General features: G+C 41.6%; 1 pseudogene; it reads left to right on the top strand.

Moving 5' to 3' along the window:
* Positions 1–10,944: 10,944 nt before the first annotated feature.
* LOC133088546 (ferritin light chain-like) lies at positions 10,945–11,545 on the top strand (annotated as a pseudogene).
* Positions 11,546–18,082: the final 6,537 nt, after the last annotated feature.

Raw genomic sequence — 18,082 nt, 5'->3', positions numbered from 1 at the left:
CAATTTTTTTTTTTTTTTTTGAGATTCCAATTTTTAAAAGGTACTTTGAAAGCTTAAATGTGACCTGTCTGTTTTAGAAATGAGGAATTGGCGCCCCAGAGAGGGAAATGGACTTCTCTAAGTTGCACAGGTGCCATTGTCAAAGTCCCTCCGACCTGTGCTCCTCCAACTGTGTGCTCCTCAATCTAGCTGGCAATTTTGTTTGAAAGGAGATTCTGACCCAGTAGGTCTGAGCTGAGACAGAGATGGGGATCTGTGGATTACATTTTGTGTAGCGAGCCTTTCAACGGCCAGAGCCACCTTGGAAATCTACACTAAGTGCCATGTAAATGAGACTTCGGCATGTTTCCTCTTTCATCCACCATCTTAGTCCAGAATGGTCCCCTTTGCCCATCACTTGCACCTGACTCTCTCCTGCTACTTAACTTTTACTGACTTTGCCTATTATTTTCTCACCACTGCCCTTGCTGTCTTTGCCCTAATATGATGCTTAATGTTGCACTCTTCCTTCCTTCTTGGTTAAGATTTTGGCTACCCTCACTATCACTCAAGCTATGCCATGTAAAGTTGTGCTGAGTACACACTCTCCCTCTACAACTTGGGCCCAGAATCCTCCAGCCGCAAGGCATTCCTTGTGGTCAGTGCCTCTGATGGGCTCCACCCAGCTTCTTTTATGTGAAGATCAAACTGATGAGAACCCAAGTCTTCCAGGCACTTTCCACTATACCACCCAGCCTTAATTCTAAGGTTTAATAAGGCCGAAGGGGATTTGCAGGGCACAAGAATATTTTTGTGCTGGAATGTGTACTTGTTCTCAAAAAAAAAAAAAAAAACCACAAAACTTACATTCAAGCTGGAATACTCTAGTTTCCTAAAAATCACAACAGAAATAGATTTTCTTTCCTGTTTACATATGAATCAGATTGTGCTTCAGAGTTACTGGTTTGCTGAATGAATGACCAGAAGCAGATCTGAAAGTATTTATGAAATGCCTACTATCTTCAATAGTGAGCAGAGAGCACAGAACGGGCTAGATTTAGTCAGTGAAACAGAAACTGAGTTACTGAAGGAGAAAGAAGCAGTGAGTGTGGACTGGAGAACCGTGGGAATTAGATTTCCCAAGCTCTTCGTTTACTGTGACCTAAAGCAGTTGGCTTCAGAGCGGCAGGATTTCTCATGGCTACGAGTAGGGACTCTGCAGCCCAACTGCATCAATTCAAAGTCCAGCTCTGCCATTCACCATTTGTGTGATCTCAAGCAAGTTATTAAATGTCTTGGTTCCTTGGCTTCGCCAATTGTAACATGGGAATAATAATAGTACCCATCTCATAGAGTTGGCATAAGGATTAAATGAGTTAATCATTTAAACATAAGCCATTTAAATTTTTCTCACCACATAATAAGCACCCAACAAATGATAGCCAGCATGCTGCCAGCTGAAACTTCACTGCTTCAACTCCCACTCAAGAGATTATATTGGAATGCACGTAAGTGAGAGTGGAAAGAGAAAACAAGTCTTAATAAATTTGAGAAGATTGAAATCATATCAAACGTTTTCTCCAACCACAAAGGAATATATTCTAGATATAGCAAAGAAGTATTTATGCTAATTTTATCAAGAACCAAGATTTTTAGTGTATGAGAAAAGAGAAACAAGTATAAATTCAATTAAGTTAAATTTTATATTACTATATTTGGATTGTCAGTGATTAGCTAGAATATAATTTTTTTTAAATAGGTATTTTCTAGCTCTGCCCACTAAAAAGGCCTAGAAGCAATCACAGCCTCATGGCAGTGAGCATCCCTAGCACCCGAATTGTGGCTTATAAAGACCATTCCCTTCCAAAAGAAACAGGGACTCCTCTGAAAAGTGGACGATGATTAAGATCTGGGGGAAAGAACTTCCAGAGACTCGTACCAGAATGTAGGGAAGCTATCAAACAGCACTGAGGATGTGATAAAAGGACTCATGGCAAGTGTCTTGAAATACACTGCATATAAAAACCCATGTGCTCAAAAGGATACCCAATAGAAAAATAAATAAATAAGCTCAGCACTCACAGTGTTCACCATCAGTGGTAACTAGGTACCAACTCAACTGAACATCAGTCGTTAAAGGGACAGAACCATTATCTTGCCTTTCCTCAATGGAAAATATTTTGGAGTAAACAGATACTCATAGTTTATCAGCATAATGGGTCCTTAGAGAAGAATTACAGCCAAGACATGGGAAAGGATGACAGTATTAGAAAAAGTGCCCATTTTCAACCCCTAACAAAATAATTGATTCAAGCAAAGGTTGTCTGTAGATGACACCATTAGATGAAAGTTTAAAGGAAAATTTAGAATGGAGATATCAGACTGTCGCCATCTGAAACCCTTGATCAAATTAGCATCATTAAAATGGTACAATCAGACTTTCTGCGCCTTCTAATGTGATGCAGCGTGAAGTGCATAGCACCAGCAACGAAATGCTCTTGGAAAAAACCTTGAACTCGACTCTCAACAAAGACTTTAGAACTAGCTTCTAGTTTACCGTAAATAGAAGGAGTAGGTAAACCAGTTAAATGACACCACAATGAAGCAAATAGACACATTCAGAATGTGGGATTTTCTATTAAGACCTGGTTTCTTCCATAGGAAAAATGGCGTAAAAGAGGAGGGATCAGGGAAAGGGCCCAGGGAGGAAGGGCTGTTCTAGACTACAAGAGACTTAAGAAACACAACAACTGAATGCAATATGTGTGGATTTTATTTAGATCTCGATGTGAACAGTGTTACATCACATTCTTGAGATAATTGGAGAAATCTGAATACTACACCGAGGCCTTACAGTGAATTTCTTTAGGTATGATGATAACCCTATGGTTAGCTCAGAAAATGTCCATATTCCTATAAGACATACCCTGGACTATTCACAAGTGAAATGATATGAGATCTGGGATTTGAACAAACAAACAATTGGGTGGAGTTGGGGTGGGGGGCAGGTGATGAAGCAAGAGAGGCAAAGTCACTTATACATATATATATATAACTTTATATATATATATATACATATATATACACACACACACACACACACACATACATACCATACATGCATACTGGCTATATGGAGTTTATTATACTCTTGAACTGTATTATGCTATACTATATTATTATTGTACCATTATTATTATTGAACCATTATTATTATTATTATATTCTCACCACTTTTGTGTATATATGAATGTTTTTATAATAACAATATTTTTAAATAACATGGGAAAATCCAGAATCAGACTTAATACACATTTTGTTAAAAAATATATGCAACCTTTGATTTTTTTCACTAATAGCAAAAATTCCCTGTTCCATCACACACCACCAAGCCAAGGCATCCCATTATGTCACCACTCATGCTGCATGTGCTCCATCCTTGAACTAATCAGTTTGAATGAAATGGGGGTGCTCATTTGTCACTCACCAGACTGTGGCTTGGGAGCAGGAACTGTGTCTTACTCAACTTTGAACCCCAGCACTGGTACACAGCCAGTGCTCACAGTATATTCACATAGTAGGTGAATATGAATAGGAATCAACCGGAGATGATTTAAAATGCTGATCCTTTGACATTAACTCTAGAACTCCTGAAGCAGAAAGTCTGTGTGGGGTCTGAGGAATCTTCATTTTTAGTAAATTTCCCAGTGATTCCTATGCACAGCGTTTGGAGCCCACACCTTGAGAAACACTTTTTTCTCTATTACACAGTCACGTGGGACAGTTTCACAGGGGAGCTTGGGAATAAGCAGAGTCAATAAACAAATGGATGGCATGTATGCAGTTATACTCATCAGTTTCAGAGGCTCTGATTTCTGAGGTTAAATAATGAGAAGGGGTGATTAGCAAATGCAGAGGGAGCAGAGCAGCTTCTAATGCAGCATTTGATTTCAATTTTATTTTTATTTAAACGGAAACTTCTGCGGGAGTCAAAAGCAAAGCTTCTCGATTACAGACAGAGCAGCCATGGATAAATATAAATCCTAGCTTTCCAGACAGCTTTGTGAAATGGATAAGGAGCACACGGCACTAACTAGCGTGATTATATAAGGTATGTGCTTGTAATAAGACTTAAACGAATATGGGCTTCCTCAGAGTCGAATTTATAAAATTTCTCATTCTCTCCCATCAGCCCCGTAGGCATCTGTTTGAATCTGCCAGCTCACTGGTTGGAGTAATATTGTTTCCACACAATTCCCATTCCATGCCAATATATTGTTAGTGGTGGGTAGTTAGTTTCCTCTTGAGCCTAGAATTGCCCACCCCTGGAGTTCAAGTAGAGGACAGAGGGATGATCATTGAATGATTACGTGATCTAAAAGATCATACATTGGGTCTTGGAGAGAAGGCCCAAGATTCCTGCCAATTCCCTTCCTCAGTTGCACCCTTATTCCTCCCGGTCTCCAAGCTTGGCAAATGCTCTGCCTTTGCCTGAAATGCTCCTCCCCCACATCTCTGCCTGACGAGGTCCATTGAGCCCCAGCCCAAGGATCAGCTCTTCCAGGAAGATTCCTCTGACTCCAGGCTGATGTCAAAGCTTTTCTCTGTTCTAAGTAATCTGAGCTTACCTCCATCACTATATAATCCGTTTAATATTTATTTTATTTAGTTTTATTTATTTATTTTGGCTGCTCCGGGTCTTAGTTGCAGTACGAGGGATCTTTAGTTGTGACATGCGGGATCTAGTTCCCTGACCAGGGTTCAAACCCAGGCCCCCTGCATTGGGAGCACAGAGTCTTAACCACTGGACCACCAGGGAAGTCCCCATTATAATATAATTGACTATTAAATTTTGTTAGCCCTGCCTCGACTGTGAGAACCGTATCTCACTCAGTGCCATATCCCAGGTATCTTGCACAAACCTGGCAGACCATAGATACTCAACAAAGGCAGTAAAACTGAATGAATGAATGAATGAATGCCTAACCAACACATCTAAGTTACTCAACCAATCCAGTTCAAGTATGCCCCTGAATTGAAATAGTAGAAACATTTTGAGGACCTTCTTAAATATTGGAGAATTAGAGAAATGCCACAGACAGGAGATGGATACTAGTGTTAGTTTTTCAAAAAGCAACTAAAGGTGAATTTAAGACCATGAGCAGATTAACTTGTAACTGATTACTAGTAAAATGTAGGAGCATTTTAAAAGCAAAGAAGTGATGATTAGGATTTACATAGTTTTTCAAATCATAAATCCATTCGAGCATTTGACAAATCTTGTATAACGTCCATGTGAAAAGAGAAAAACATTAGCAGGAAGACAATGTCATTTAGACAAATTTGTAGTTGGTTAAATTTATGTATTAATGAATGTATGAAGATTAGTCTGGAGGGAGAATACTGTCATCACTTCTTTGCCTTTGCCGTTTAACAACTGTATAAATTACTTGATAAAGATTCATAAGATAAGCCCATTAAATACATTCATCCATTCAATAAGCAACTGTTGAGCCCTTGCTTTGTGCTTTCCCTTGAGAAGCTCATTGCATAGTAAATAGCTAATTATACTATAATGTGACAGATGCTATCACAGATAATGAAGCAGAATCTCAGGAGGCTGACCTAGAAATCACAGTTGTTAATAAGAGCCCCAGGTAATACTTGTAATCAGACAAGATCTGGGAAACGATGGTAGATGACACAATCAAGTTTAAAGTATATCTATCCAAAAATGAATAAATAAAATCAAGGGAAAAAATGAGAGCAAAACTTTAAAATACCTCCACTGGCAAGAACAATGGGTTGAAACCTAAAAGGGGAAATGTAATGATTAGTAATGTTAAAATATGCAAAAATTGGGCTCTACCTATTATACAACAAAATAATGCATGGGATCTGGTTTGCTAGATCTGTTAAAGGCAGGTAAATCCACATATCTCCAACTTACTATCTTTACTACAGTAGTAGATAAAAGAGTATGACCATAACAATACGATTTCTTGAGTCTCAGTGTCCTCATCTATCTAATGGGCATAATAATAGGACCGGCCATGAAAGCTTGTGTAGAGTCTCCAGGTATAGTTGTGCAGGAGAAAATTAAACGAGATTATCTGCTCATCAAATATTTATTGACTGACTACCATATTCTGATGTTAGGCTCTGGTTATGCCTAGAGCACTTTGCACCATGCTTAGCACACAGTATATGTACCAAAATAAAATGGTAACTATTATTATTATTAAGCCATTTGTAATGATCCTGGTTATCCATCCTGCAACTAGAAACAGAAACTGCACCTGCTTTTTTATGCTCGACAATAGGCGGGTCTGTGCTGGGCTACTGTAGTTAGCACATTGTAAACCTCTTCAGAGCTCTTTCCTTATCAAGTGCCACTGAGAGTTCCAGCCAGAGGCAGACTCTCAGTATGGTGTCCGCTGCTAGACTTCTTAGGACAATCAAGTGTTTTCAAAATCAAGTCACAATTAATCCCTGACTAGACCAGCTTTCATAGAAATTCCTCACCTCTGAACTTCTAAGCATTGTTAGTCTGTAACATGCAATGTAGCACTTAATTTTACCATCTTGGAGTAGAAAGAACACTTAAGATTACCTTAAAAGGTATTAGTTAAGAGACTGGGCTTCTTGGAGTCAAACAGTCCTATGTTCAAACCCCTAATTGTCTGACCTTGGGAATGTTATTTTGTTTCTTCATAAGTTCAGTGCAGTACTGTGAAGACTGAATGAGATTATTATGTACCTTGCAGTGTAATAGGGAAGAAGAGATCTGACTCCATATTGGATCTGTTTCTTTTACGTTTGTATTCTTTTGCTTTTGCTTGGAGTTAAGAATGTTGCCTGTAGCCTGAAATATACAGGATAGCCCATTCTCAAGGCTCTGGCCTTTAAGGGTTTAACAATTTCCATTCACATAGAGATAAAAAGTTGCAGAACAGAGAATAACATTGGTCTTGTTGGAGGTTTACAGGAACATCATGACCTGATCTATGTGGACAGCTGTAAGAACAAAGGATTCCAACACCAAGAGGTTTGCAACAGTCAACAACACTCCCTCTCCTTTTAATATAAAAGAAGCCTGAATTCTGACTTGGGTAAGATGGTTCTCTAGGACATTAGTCCACCATCTTCTCAGACTCCTGGCTTTCCGAATAAAGTCATTATTCCTTGCCCCAACACCTTGGTCTCCCGATTTATTGGCCTGTCGTGTGGTGAGGAGAACGAGCTTGGACATTGTAACAGCAGGAACTCACTAAATGGTAGTGGTCAAGAGTAGTAACTGCTCACTGGTTCATAGCTGGTTGTTAGAAAGTCCTCAACGAATTGAACCAGAAATTTCCTTCCTCTAGCTTTGTTCTTCCCAGTAGTCTAAAGTCTGCCCTCTGAAGGTACACAGAGTCACATATCTTTACTTCCTCTCTCTAGGAAAGTGCTTCAGATAGTTGCAGACACCAGTGATGTCTCCCTAGGGTGACCAACCATCCTGGTTTGCCCAGGGCTAAGGGGTTTCCTGGGACATAGGACTTTCAGTGCTAAAATTGGGAAAATTCCAGGTAAACCAAGATGGTTGGTCACCCTATCTCCCTCTCTGTTCTCCTCCAGGCTGAATAACCCCATGATCTTCAATCATTGCTCTTGTGACCCATGTGTAGTCCCCTCATCATCCTCTCTCCCTCCTTATAGGCATTAGTTTTTTGTCAATGCCCCTCTTAGTGTATAGCACAGAAACATTTATGCTGCAGTATAGATGTGGAAGATTTTCTCCTGTGATATATGACATTGGTTCTTCTTTTCTTTTCCCCATCTCAGGTGCAAAGATCATTCTCCTAAGTTCATGGGTCACTATGTACAAGGCCCCCTTGTTTCTTTATTCCTCATTGTCTGCATTCCTGACTTTTATTTCTCCCTCCTGATTAGGCACTCAGTCTAATGTGAGAAAGATTAGATGAGGGTTTATGTCAATGTCAATCATGTAGTTGTTTTTTATGCATGTATATTTCAATTTGCATAAATGGTATTATGCTATAAACTACATTTTCTTTTTTTTTTTTAAACTAAAGGCTATTATTAAGATCTGTCCACATCACCATGTGGACAATCATTTCCTTGACTATAATTGCTGCATAGTATTTCCTTGACTATAATTGCTGCATAGTATTCCTGAGTGTACATCCAGCTCATTTTCTAAATCTATCCCCTCAATGACGGTAAACAGGTGACCTCCTTCTCCCAGCTGCTACATATCATATTGTGATAAGCATCCTCATTCACGTCCCATTTATGAGAAATTCTCTTGGATCAGTTTTAGTTGCCAGAATCTCCTTGAGCTAGTTTAGCAAAAAAAAAAAAAAAAAAAAAAAAAAAAATATATATATATATATATATATATATATATATATATAAAATGGAGAGAATTCTTATTTTTAAATGGTTGGAAGAAAGCAGGATATAGGTCAAGCTTCCAGGAATGACACCTGGAACTACACAGCAGAACTGACCCACCAGGGAGCAATGGGCCAGAGGACCTAGAAACCAACACCACCTCTCTGAAAGCAGGGAGGCCCATTGCCCAGCTTCTTGATACTCACCATGTTAGGACCAGATATCAGGCCCTCTACTACATCTTCTGAAAAATAAATTTCAGCTACCTAAAAGTCTTTGTGACCACACGTACCAACAAAAATAACAGACACATCAGCAACAAGACCTCTGCCTCATGATAATCACTTCCACCTTCCAAATATCACATGCATACATTGCTTGGAGGAAGCTAGGTCATTAATGGAACCTGAACAATAAGGGCATCTGGAAAATATAGATTTTACCTTTCCATCCCCTAGGGTACAGGAAATCACATTCTAAGTGAGGCAGAAGGAAGTTGGCTGAACCAATCTATAGAGTTTGCCACAAACAAAGAGTGGGACTGACAGATCACAGGCATATACAAACTTAATGTGCTCAAGTAGTGCCAGATCATTCTACAGAGTGACTACATAAGTCTACACTCCCACCAGCAGTGCATGAGGGGTCCCAATGCCCTCTTCCCTGACAATGCTTGGCATTACACAGCTAAAAAATGTTTGCCAACCTAGTTATGATGCCAAAGTAAAAAGCACATTTTTAGTGTTCCAGTACCCCATTGGAGTCAATTGAACTTGATTTCTAACAATTTTTTCTGGTGTTTCTGACATGAGCTGCTACCTTACTAATTTTCCTCAAGCCAGTAGTCCCATTTTATATGTAATCTTAAATTCTGGACTTGACATTTATCTTTTTAAAATTTCTTGTAAATAGTATTAGCCTAGTGCCCTGGTCTATCAAGATTATTTTAAAATCTTTCTAACTGTTATCTATTTTTTAAGTGCCCTGTTCAACTCTGAGAGAGCAGAGGGAAAGGGTGTTAATTTTCTATTTTACACATGAGAAGCTCAGAGAAGCTAAGTAACTTGCTCAAAGCCACCCAGTGATACGTGGAAGAGGCATGCTTTGAACCAGGCATGTTTGCAACCAAAGCCTTTCACACGCAGGGTCATATGCTTTGCAAAATCATACAGGGGTATCTGAGGACTAACCCAGACTCCCTTTGGTTTAACCATTTAAAACATTATTTTCAGAATTACAATAGGCTCTTTTATGGCCTTTGTAAATAAAGTCTAATGAAAAGACACCAAAAGTGACTTAATGGAAAATTTTCAAGATCTTAAAAGATATTATTGCAAAAAATGAGTTTCTCATTAAAAATGGTTCAGGATGGGAAAAGTGTGTTTTTCTGTGACCTCCACACTTTTGCACCTGCTGTTCACTGGAAATCTCCTTTCTCCATCTGGACAATTCTTGCTCATCCTCCAACACCCAATTCAAGGTGATCTCTTCTGTTTTGTCTGCTCTGATCTCTTCAGAGAGAGAGATTCAAATCTAGGCACTTTGATTCCAGAACCCACGCTCTTGACCTTTATACGCAAAAACTAATGTGGAGAGGAACATAAAAACAAACACATAATATGATGTGATTCATCTTACAAAAGACATAACACAAAGGCACAAAGGGCACAGAGAGGAAGAAGCAGCTGATTTACCTGAGAGAATCATGGGAGCTTTTCAGAGGATGTGATTGTTGAACTGACCCTTGAAGAAGGAGCAGGATTTGCCAGGTAGACAAGGTAGAGAGAGAATTTCAGACAGAGAGAACAGTAACAGCAAAGGCAGGGAGGATTGAAAGAGCATCTTTCTCCTAAAAGCAAAATGATACACTCTTTCCCCAAATATCAGTCAAAGGGTGTTTTATAATTAACTCTGGATCTTAGAGATCATCTTTATAGTAAATTTTTACTTTACATTTTTAAAATGTATTTTAAAACTAGCTTGTTATCACTAATCAGTCAATGGTACAGCTAGGATTGCTGGTGTTTCCCCAAATTCTCTGATGACAAGACTTGTCTGGGGTTCTTGTTAAATACACAGCCTCCTGGGTCCCTGGAGCTCCTCATTCAATGGGTCTGGGATGAAGTCAGAAACTTGTAAGGTCTAACAAGTACCCCCAGGAAATTCCCATCAACAGAGAAGTTTGACGAACACTAGGCTAGCCTGGGTCCTGATGTCCAGCACTCCTCTGATGACACTTTGCAGAGGAGGAAAACTCCAGTGCAGCAGTCAGCCTCCTGGTCAGTTAACAATTAAATCGTGTGAACCACTGAGCTGGATAACTCGAAGATATATTTCGTTAAAGAAGGTGACCAGGAGCAGTGTGCTTGGTGGTCCCGTGGATCTGTCTCTTGCTTCAACAGTGTTTGGGCAGAACCGACCCAGGGACACCCCTTCTTCTAGCCTCCGACCACCCGCCAACCATTTTTCCAGCCACAACTTTCAGAACCAACCAGTCAGCTATCCTCGGCCTCTGGGACCAGCCAACACAATTTGTTGAGCTTAGCTCCTTATTGCTGATCAACCATGAGCTCCCGGATTTTTCAGAATTATTCTACCCAGGTGGAGACCACCATCCACCGCCTGGTGAACCTGCATCTGCAGGCCTCCTACACCTACCTCTCTCTCTGGGCTTCTGTTTCCACCACGATGATGTGGCTCTGGAGGGCGTGGGTGACTTTTTCCATGAATTGGCTGAGGAGAAGCACAAGGGCACCGAACATCTCTTGAAGATGCAAAACCAGCACTGCGGCCATGCCGTCGTCCAGGACCTGCAGAAGCCATCTCAAGATGAGTGGGGTAAAGCCCAGGATGCTGTGGAAGCCGCCCTGTTCATGGAGAAGAACCTGAACCAGGCGCTTTTCGCTCTGCATGCCCTGGGTTCTGCCCACACAGACCCCCAGCTCTCAGACTTCCTGGAGATCTGCTTCCTGGATGAGCAGGTGAAACTCATCAAGAAGATGGGTGACCACCTGACCAACCTCTGCAGGCTGGCTGGTCCCCAGGTGGGGCTGGGCAAGTATTTCCTCGAAAGGCTCACCCTCAAGCACCACTAGGAGCCTCTGGAGCCCAGCGGCCTTTGAGAAGCCCCCTCTGGTGTCAGTGCTTCTGCCTGAAGCCTCTCTCTGCAGCCACTGAACAGCTTTTTAACTGTCCTGGAGCCCTCTCCCAAGATTTGGACCAAATGGAAACAATAAAGCTTTTTGCAGCAAAAAATACTAACAATAATAGTAATGTGAATTCGGAAGCCTTGTACCACATTTCTCTTTATAAACCCAGTGCCTGACACTTTTCCTGCACTGTCTCATCCAATCCCCTCAACGCTCCTGCCAGGTAGATATTCTTTTACATTGTACAGATTTGGAAACTGAAACTCAAGAGGTTTGGGAAATTGTAGGTCATGAAGCTTATAGCAAGTAGCCAAATTGAAATTTAAAGCCAAATTCATCTGAATCCAGAGACTATGTTCTTCCCATTATCCCAGATTCTGGAAGGGTCTATGGCAGATTCTGTCTTCACAAAGTCAATCTATACAAATGTCTAGCCACAGTTGAAGTCTGCATGCCTTTCCTCAGGATCTCTCCATTTTAGGTTGACCTTTCACTGACCTTTCCTCCCCCACCCCACCTGCTTCACCCCAAGAAGCCATCCTGTTTTCTCCTTGCCACTCCATTGCAATTTTCCACCCGGGTTATTTGTGTTTGTAACAAGCAAGGCCACACCAATGTCTGGCTTTAAAAGAAGCATGAGCCTTCATTCCCGAGGTAATGAGACCTTTTTTTCCAAGTTCCTTCCTTCAAAGTTCATGAACTTAATAAAAAATAAGACCAGCTCTATTACAGCCCAGACCTCTGCTGCAGGAAGCCAAGGCTGACTGAGTAAAGGCAGTGCCTGAATGAAAAAGAAAATGTATTCATAGATCAGCACTGTCTTTGCCTTCCACCGACCAAATCCACAGACACACTGGGAGGCACCACAGCCCACATCTGAGCTTCCTGGTTACACACTACAGGTGACATTCACGTCACAAGGGCAAAGTGGACCTTGATATAGAGACGTTTACAGTCTTTGTTTATAGTCTTTTCTCCCCCTTGAAAGTAGAGCTTTGGAGAAGCCTGACACTTGACTCTTCAAAGTTGTTAAGAGACATGCATCCATCCAATCCCCACACAGAATAGTGTGAAAGACCCAGGGGATGCATGGAAGGAGTTACTCCAGGCTGTTTCTCATTGGCCTCTTGCTCCTCAGCGCCAGTGGCCATTGCCACGTGCTTCTGCAGCTGCCTAGTAATGGTCCCACGGTGGCCCTTGCCATCACTTCATCCCTCCAAATGGCTCCTCTTCTGAGAATCTTAAAGGTCACTAGTATCCCCCCACTAGTATTCCCAACTCCTAGCAGCTCACTTGTATACCTACTGCTCTAAGGCCTCCCTGGACCCTCCAGGAACTTGGCTCACCTGCCCATCAGTCCCCTGTTAGCATTCACACATCTGTTCGGAAGACATGTTCTGAGTGCCGATCATGCTCCCGGCATGAGGGATTCACCTTGAATAAGACCCATCCTTGCTTTCCCACCAGCCTCACCTCCTTCCCTGCCCAAACTCTCCTCTCACCATCCTATGGATGCTTCATTCTTCTCCACTCAATCACTCATCTTCTCTGCTTTGGCTGCCAAGCTGCTGGAGAAGTTTGCCTAACGAGGCTGAATTGCACCAGAAAAGAATTAGCCAACTCTGCCTTGGCTTCAGTTTCTACATCACAAGCCTGCAATGAGAAATAGAGGAGAGAAAGAATTTAAACCCCTAGTATACCATGTAACACAAGTAGGTGTTCAATAGATACTCCATCCAATTGCTGTGTGATCTGAGCCACAGCCCCTCATCAGGAAAATGGAGGCTACAAAACAGCAAAGTCTTTAGGCCATAGAGGGGATTCAAAAACAAACATGTCAACAGCCATTATTCCCTTGTGCCTTCCCCTAAATGAACATGGTCTGCCTGGGCTTTGGATCCCACACCATTGCCTGAGTTCTAGGTGGTTTCTGATCACCAGTTTCACCCTATTGCATCAGAGCTCTGCTGATGACAGGTTTAAGACCTGCTAGGCTCCTAGAGCCTGTGCCACTGCCTCCTAATTCTCAGCTAAGACCATCAAAAAGATTGCAGAAAGATACAGGAAACAAATCTCAGGAGGCCCTGCAGCCCGGGAGGTTTGGTGCAAGGAAATGTAACATCTCAGTGCCTGGAGCTCAGGGCTCCCAGGCCCTCGGCCCCCATCCCAGATGTTGTGGGCAGCGATGATGAGGAATGGGTTGTATTTCCTGTGAATTAAGCCATCGGGTGGGAGAACAATGTCGTCATTGATGGGGAAAGGTCACTGAAATTCCAAGGACACTTGAGGCCTTTCACTGGGTTGAGACAGAGATGCCTAATGTTAATCCTACGTAATATGAGACAACCCACTTTCTAATGACAACCCACTTTCTAATGGGCCTACTGGCAGCTCAATTGGCCATTCACTGTGATTCAGTGCATCCTCAAGGAAGTGGTTTGGAAGGGAGGGAACTTTCTTTTTTTTTTTAATCTGTGGTCCAAAACTCTCCCAGAATATATTAGCACGGGCTATTCTGATTCTTGGTGGAAAAGGTGTTTGCTCCATTCAAGACATACTTAGTTGGAAGGCTAGGGGTTCCAACCTCCAAAAATAGTGAAATCAATATTCTTTCATTTATTAAACACACATTCATGGGGCACAGAATGTAATGAACACACAGGCTATTTCTGCTGCCCTCCTTAGGGTGGATTTTGGCCCGTGACCTTGGCTCTAAGGCCCATGTCTTTGCCCTCGTACTTTAGAGTTCATTCCTTTATTTGACAAATACTTAATGTGTGCTTCCCTTCTTCCAGGCACCATAGTGAGGGATAAAATGGCCAACAAGACAGAGCCATTCTCTCCCCTTACATGGGTTATTGACTAACTGGAAAGTCAAACCATGACTTTATTCATTACAATTAAGTGGCACAAGTGTAATGCCAGGAGAAATGCAGCGTCCTCTGAGAACATAAGGCAGGCCCTCTGTAAGGGGAGAAAAGAAGGGGAATTTAAGAAGATCTTTGGAGAAGCTGACATTTCAGCTGGGCCTGGACAGAAGGCTAAGAGTTAGCCCAGGGAAGGGGGAGCAGGAAATAAGGGGGACAAAAGAAGGGCACTGTCCCTGGGCTGGAGGGAATAGGGAGTGGAAGGGGTGAGGCGTGGCTGATGCAGAGCAAACAGATGCAGGGGAGGGCTGCCTGTCCCGCTCACTTCAGCTTTCCAGCTGCATGACGTCTCCAGACCTGCTTCAGTGCCAAGCTTTGCAACCTACTTAGCTTGGGGACGGGAAGTTCCAACCTCCAAACACAATGAAATCAATATTCTTTCATTTATTAAACACACATTCATGGGGCACAGAATGTAATGAACACACAGGCTATTTCTGCTGCCGTCCTTAGGGTGGTTTCTAGCCTGTAACCTTGGCTTTGAGGCCTATCTTCAGTGACAGCCCAGCCCCCAGAGTCCCAGGAGAGGTCCAGCTTCCCAGGGGCCACTTGTCAGGGAGGGGAATCCAGACCACCTCCACTCATGTCTCCAGGGTCAGATTCCCGTAATTAGAAGAATTGATCGGAGTGGGGAGGCGCAGGTGGTCCACCGAGTGGGACCCATGGTGCAGTGTTTCTGACATGGCGAGCTGTTTCCTCGCTCCTTTTCTTTGTCTTCGCTGGCAAGGAAATGATCTTCAGGAGAGTCGGGCACTGGAAGTGAACTCTTTGTCTCCCTAAATGACTTCTCATCTCCTGGTTTGGACTAAATTAAACTCTGTCCCAGAAATGAGAGTTTCTGCAGATAAAACTTTAAGGAAACATGAAGAACAAGAGCAGAGTTGAAGGATAGGGGTGTGACCAACATTATTTTTATTTTCAACAGTGAGAAAAAAGTAGACACAGGAAATGTCAATGGTGGCCTTGACACCGAGACCAAGCCAGGATGAAGACAGGTGATCAAGGAGGAGACCCCAGGACATCAGAGAAGGAAGCAGTGGTGACCAGGAGAGCAAGCTCACTCAGCTGGCTGCCTGTTTGTGGACAGATACGAGTTGGCAGTTTAGCGCAAGTCCATAGTTTCTCTGGGATTCAACAAGACACGTGCCAAACACTTCCTTGGCAATCCCTTAAGATACATTCAACTAACGTACGCTAAATGTGGTGTGTCTGCAGAGTCAAGGCCAGAGCATATGAGAGCATGGAACAGAGTCACCTACCCCAGCCTGTGACAGGTCTGAAAGGCCTCCTGAGAGAGGGCCACCTGAGCAGATAAAGCACACATCTGGCACACGGTAGGGTATAGGGTAGAAGCAGGTAGTACAGCATGGTACAAACACTACAGCCAGACTGCCTGGGGTCAAAGAGGACCCTGCCATTTACTAGCTGTGCAACCCTGGGCAAGTTCCCCTAACCTCACTGTGCCTCAATTTCCTCATCTGTAAAATGAGAATAATAATAGTACTTCGCTCATAAGTTTGATGTGAAAATTTTGAAAGAGTCAATATATGCAAAGTGCTGAGAATGGCACCTGGTAAGTGCTACATAAATGTTAGCTATGATTAAGGAGATGTGTGGTTAAGTTTTTTTTTTTTTAATTAATATTCTTTATTTTAAAGCAGATTTAGGTTTATAGAAAAGCTGAGCAGAAAGTACACAGAATTCCCATATACCCCTCCCTTCCACACACAATTTCCCCTACTGTTGGCATCTTGCATTAGTATGGTGCATTTGTTACAATTGATGAGCCAATACTGACACATTATTATTAACTAAAATCCACAGTTTACACTAGGGTTCACTCTGTGTTGTACATTCTATGGGTTTTGACAAATGTATAATGTCAGGTATCAGCCATTACAGAATCACATAGAATAGTTTCACTGCCCAAAAAAACTTCTGTGCTCTATCTCTTCCCTTCCCCCACACCCAACTCCCTATCCCCTGGCAACCACTGATTTTTTTTTTATTATCTCCATAATTTTACCTCTTCTAGAATGTCATATTGTTGGAACCATACAGTACATAGCCTTTTCAAATTGGCTTCTTTCACTTAGCAATATGCATTTAAATTTTCTCCATGTCTTTTCCCTGATTAAGTTTTTATAAATGGTGGGTATATTCATACCAAGTTGAATGACAATACTCAAAGGAAGCTGAATAAAGAGTCTTTACCTTGTCAATCTATAGAAAGTTCTGCTAATATTTGCCTTTGGAACTATGCTATTTCATCCTCCAGTGAAGTCCGACCACTAAGGGTTTTTGTCCCTAGTTAAGTAACTCCTTTAAAATACAAACATTCCTGGGAGGTCACATTTTAAATATTTCAGGTCTAGAACTATAGCATTGTTCAGCTTGAAGGAGCTTCAGTATCAAATGTTCCCAAACCCGTATTTTTTTTTAACATCTTTATTGGAGTATAATTGCTTTACAATGATGTGTTAGTTTCTGCTTTATAACAAAGTGAATCAGCTATACATATACATATATCCCCATATCTCCTCCCTCTTGCGTCTCCCTCCCACCCTCCTTATCCCACCCCTCTAGGTGGTCACAAACACCCAGCTGATCTCCCTGTGCTATGCAGCTGCTTCCCACTAGCTATCTATTTTACATTTGGTAGTGTTTATATGTCCATGCCACTCCCTCACTTCGTTACAGCTTACCCTTCCCCCTCTCCATGTCCTCAAGTCCATTCTCTATATCTGCATCTTTATTCCTGTCCTGCCCCTAGGTTCTTCATAACTATTTTTTTTTTCTTAGATTCCATACATATGTGTTAGCATACGGTATTTGTTTTTCTCTTTCTGACTTACTTCACTTTGTATGACAAACTCTAGGTCCATCCACCTCACTACAAATAACTCAGTTTCGTTTCTTTTTATGGCTGAGTAATATTCCCTTGTATATATGTGCCACATCTTCTTTATCCATTCATCTGTCGATGGACACTTAGGTTGCTTCCATGTCCTGGCTATTGTAAATAGAGCTGTAATGAACATTGTGGTACATGACTATTTTTAAATTATGGTTTTCTCAGGGTATATACCCAGTAGTGGGATTGCTGGGTCATATGGTAGTTCTACTTTTAGTTTTTTAAGGAAGCTCCATACTGTTCTCCATAGTGGCTGTATCAATTTACATTCCCACAAACAGTGCAAGAGGGTTCCCTTTTCTCCACACCCTCTCCAGCATTTATTGTTTGTAGATTTTTGGATGATGGCCATTCTGACTGGTATGAGGTGATACCTCATTGTAGTTTTGATCTGCATTTCTCCAATGATTAGTGATGTTGAGCATTCTTTCATGTGTTTGTTGGCTATCTGTATATTTTCTTTGGAGAAATGTCTATTTAGGTCTTCTGCCCATTTTTGGATTGGGTTGTTTGTTTTTTTTGATATTGAGCTGCATGTAAATTTTGGAGATTAATCCTTTGTCAGTTGCTTCATTTGCAAATATTTTCTCCCATTCTGAGGGCTGTCTTTTCATCTTGTTTATGGTTTCCTTTGCTGTGCAAAAGCTTTTAAGTTTTATTAGGTCTCATTTGTTTATTTTTGTTTTTATTTCCATTACTCTAGGAGGTGGGTC

The sequence above is a fragment of the Eubalaena glacialis genome, chromosome 3 (assembly GCF_028564815.1).
Source record: "Eubalaena glacialis isolate mEubGla1 chromosome 3, mEubGla1.1.hap2.+ XY, whole genome shotgun sequence".
NCBI lineage: Eukaryota > Metazoa > Chordata > Mammalia > Artiodactyla > Balaenidae > Eubalaena > Eubalaena glacialis.
Note: the sequence above shows the minus strand (reverse complement) of the source record. Positions and strands in the feature narration are given on the sequence as shown.